Here is a 4,477-nt window from a genome sequence, read left to right on the forward strand (position 1 = left end):
AAAGGGATCACACATTATTTTTGACTGGCTAAGCTAAATTTCCCAGATCTAGAACCATGAATGAGAAAGAGAGAGAGAGAGAGTGTGTCCTGATAGTGCTCACTGTAATTACCCTTTGTGCGACAGGATGAACAGAAACGTAAAGACTTCCATAGGTGGTGATTATCATCAGATCATGCTGGGAGCCCTTTTATGTTGCTACGGGCTATGGCCACCCCAGCTCTAATAACTGAATGCTTTCAGAATGCTTTGGTATTAAAAAATGATCTGGCATATTTAAAGTAGTTCAGTATTTAACACTGACATTTGCTTTAAAATGACAATATGATGGCTTTCTTTTGTATTTTTATGTGAAAGTGTTTCATGGTCTTCATGTATGTGACTTCGCTTTTGAGAATATCAGTCAGGCACTTTCCAGATTCAATCTATTGAATCCAAATGAAGAAAGCCAGCAGAGCACCATCAATAGGAAAGGTTCTTTGGAGGGCAGAATTAGTGATGATCAAAGAATATGCTAAATGGTTTCTCATGGATTTTCTCTCAGATATTGATCATGACAGAGGCCAGAACAGGTTGAATACATTGGTATCCGAGCACACATACACGCATGTCCAGTATTTGATGGCTCCCCTGTTTTGTTTTCTCTCTCCCCTTGGGCTTGGGGTGGGGGGGTGGGGGGGGTTCTGACCCAAAAGATTTAAGCAGCAGGTGCCGGTGCAGGTGCCTCACCTTAGTCAAGCCAACCAACCATTAATCGGACTGAATGTGGACTCTGTGATCCAAAAAGTCAATAAACATAACAGGCCTCAGGGGCAGCCATGAAAAATCAATGAATTCTCCAAAAGATCCACTGAGCTCCCGTTAAATGAAAAGGTCACCCCTGGAGCTAAAAACGCACACCATTATTATTAGCTAAATAAATAACAAAACGTGCGTCTCCACACAACAATTTTTTGGTAGTTAAATAAAACCAAGGGCTCTTTTTGTGAATATTGAGTTTGTTTCGGCAGTGTCAGTGGGGGCTGCAAAAACAAATGCTGCTGAATTTTGAAGTGCCCGCGTCGACCACAGTCGACTCACAAAGGCCGCAGCGCGTATGAAGATGTTATTTTTTTTATTCTCCACATGATGCAGCATGACAGCAGACAGAGACGTCATGCGCGAACAAAGCCACTCCAGTGCTGGCAGGAATAAAAGGGTTACTCTGTGCCTCAGGGAAATCCTGTGCCGCGCGCTGCTCCCAGATTCCGTTGGGGGGGGGGGGGGGAGGAGAGAGGCCAAGTTTGAGACATCACACTAGCCCAGTGAGAAACATCTGGAGTTTCTTATCTAATTAAGGCTTGTTGTCAGTGAGTGCGCTTTGAAAACGAGTCAGGCTGTGTATTTGAATGTCAAAACAGCACAGCTTCCCCCTGCACAATGGAAATGTTTTATCTTCTTTACAACAACTGACAATCTAATAAACACTCACTCAGTTTTTTTTATGCCGACATGAATGTGTGGATACAAACAGTGACAAAAATGAGTTGAAAAATGCCAGTGACACAGTGGCACAATCTGTCTATATTATGGCTAACTGCTAGTCCCATACAAAAATACCCAGACAGCCTCTGTGTGTGTGTAAAACTCTGATGCTATGTACTCCAGATGAAGAGAGATGGCTCCACACCTAGATTGTTGTGAGGGGCTTTACATTATTGATGAGGCCACATTCAGCGCATGTCTGCTGGGCTCCGGGAGGGTGCAGGTCCCCCTGATTCAGCAGTCTGCTCTCCAGCACCAGCCGCTTTCAGCCCAGTCAGCTCTACAAAGGAGAGACAGAGGGAGGGAGAGGGCTGAAACATAGACAGAGAGGGGTAATCATGGTCGCTTATATCTTTGCGGTTTAGGGTCCACCTTAGCAAAGGATCATTGATATCCAGAACTGCAACAAGCTTCATTAACATCCCTGCCTGCCCACTACCCACCATTCACACACACACACAAACACACACACACACACACACACACACACACACACACACACACACACACATTCACACCCTTACCCACCCACCCCACCACACACACACACAACCAGATGCTCCTCTATAATTTATTCCTTACAGTACCCAAAGGACTAATAAAAGCACGAATGCCTCTTCAACGTCCCGATCTGCATTCCTCTCTATAAACTGTGCGATGGGCCCTCGGCCTGGGTGACTTTGGCTTAATTAGTATTTCATCCCCCGGGAAGAACCAGAGCAAACACAGGGAGAACAAGGTGTAAAACCCCACGGCCTGCTGAGGAAGGAATCACAGCAGTCAGACCTGAATTACACACCCCTTTAAAAAATATAACACTAGATAACACAAGATGAGTGGTAAATAATGGCCGTCGGCCATAATATACCAAATCAAAAACAAGAAGAAAAGAAAAGAAAATGGAGCAATCTGTTCCGGTGCTGGTGAAGGAGGATTTTGGTCATTTAGATTTCATGGTCGGAACAAAATTTTTCAATGCGCCTTTTTGGTGTGTGTGTGTGTGTGTGTGTGTGTGTGTGTGTGTGTGTGTGTGTGTGTGTATGTGACTGCTGAGATCCGCCATCTTTGCTGTTCTGCCAGTGCATTTATGCTGACAGTATCAGTGTGGTGGTTGCTAACAGAGACAGGCCTCGTTGCATGCATCGACCTTGGGTGCTTTGTCTCACTGAGTGTAAAGCTTAAATATTTCATGGGACACAACAGGACTGTGTTACTCAACACAATGTGGCTTTGTTACATACTATTTCTTCACTCTCTAGGAGAAATGGCACCATAATTATGCCTTAGGAGGGGCTGATTAATTTTTTAATGGATTCAATGTTTTATTCATAGTATTTCCAACTCTATGCTGTGAGGAAAGAATGGGAACTGCAAGGGCAAATGCCCCACAAATACCTGCATTCTCTAAAACATCCAGCATATTCACAAAGTGTGTGTGTGTGTCCATGTACATCTGTATCTGAGAGATAGAAAGAAGAAGAAAAGAAGAAGAGAAAGGATATATCATGTTTCCCGTTGACTTTCTCCCATACCTGTCAAGGTCAATGATCACATATTCCTATGGCCATGTTTGCTGACTTGGAAAGTAAATTGGACAACTGAGGTTGAAGAACAGTCAATGAAAACATTAATTGGCAACATGCAAGCAATTGATTGCAATGAATTGCTCTAACATGTCTTCTAGGCTGTGAATTAATGGGTAAATGTGGCGCTTTTAAGCAATAGCATACAGTATAATTTGGAAAGTGACTGTTATAATGTAATAATGCAGTGTTACTTCAGTGAGTACAGAAATTGGGTGGCCTAATAATGTCATATATAATTCTAATAATACGATATTAATGTAATTGAGTTGTTTATTGTTTTGTACATCTCTAACACACACACACACACACACACACACACACGCATGCATGCATATACACGTTTCATCACAAACCTCTGTAAATTAATTCTGATCATTCTGTAAAATGTGCAACAGTATACAGCCATGACCACTGGTTGACAGGCAGATTTTCAGATACAGTATCACATTAGCCACTGATGATGATTGTTTTAGAGGTTGTGATAGCAAAAGCATTGAACCTCTATTAGAGCGTAAGATTAGCTGCTGCTGGTTGGATTAATGATATCAGTGTCTGTGTGCCCAGCTGTTCCCTAAAACAACCCCCAACCCCTGCCCCCACCCTTGCCCACCCATCCCCTTTCTGACTCCCCAATTTGCAGACATCAGGCTAATGAGATTGATTCCTTGCACTCACTCTACATGGACAGAGAAGAGCAAGCAGGTGCCACTTATCAGCCAGATGACCCTTTCTAATGCTCAAGAAGAGACACAGAAGCTAGGCTACATCAGTGACATCAAGGCATGAAATATAGCCTACAACCTTTGAATCAAGAAATGTCCTTATGGACCAGTAGAATCAGCTGGCCTTTCATGACACAAACTGTTAAACACCAAAAAAAAATGGTGGTGACAGTAGCCTAAGAATAAGATTATGCAATGAAAAAAAGAACAATTTCCATCTAATAAGCTACCTGCTATGCTTTTAGCTGTAACAGTGCTTAATCACACTCGATATGTCCTTTCGTGGTGTACCTGCTAGTGAATGTTGATGCATTTGATTATAGCCCCACTATAGGCTACACGAAATATTCAGGCTAATTCTCTTATCCTGAGCATCAGACCTCATCAGGCGGATATATCTGCAAAAAGGGGGTGGTGTTAGGATGACCTTAGAGGGCGTTTGCATCTAAATGAGCAAAAAATGAGGTAGGCTGCACATGTACAGACCAATCAAACGCCACAACACTAACTGGCATGGGACGGGTTAACTTTTTCAACCATTCGAGGGAGGGTTTACGTAAAGGAGGCAGGACTGTAACCGGAAGTATCTCGAGACTGCTCTCCCTGTCATTTCGATACGGTAGATTTCTGTGAAGAGAAGGACGG

This window comes from Alosa pseudoharengus, unplaced genomic scaffold (assembly GCF_046254945.1).
Source record: "Alosa pseudoharengus isolate Yale_2024_CS ecotype anadromous, Long Island Sound unplaced genomic scaffold, YU_APseudo_1.1 YU_APseudo_1.1_scf_8, whole genome shotgun sequence".
NCBI classification, from domain to species: Eukaryota; Metazoa; Chordata; class Actinopteri; order Clupeiformes; family Clupeidae; genus Alosa; species Alosa pseudoharengus.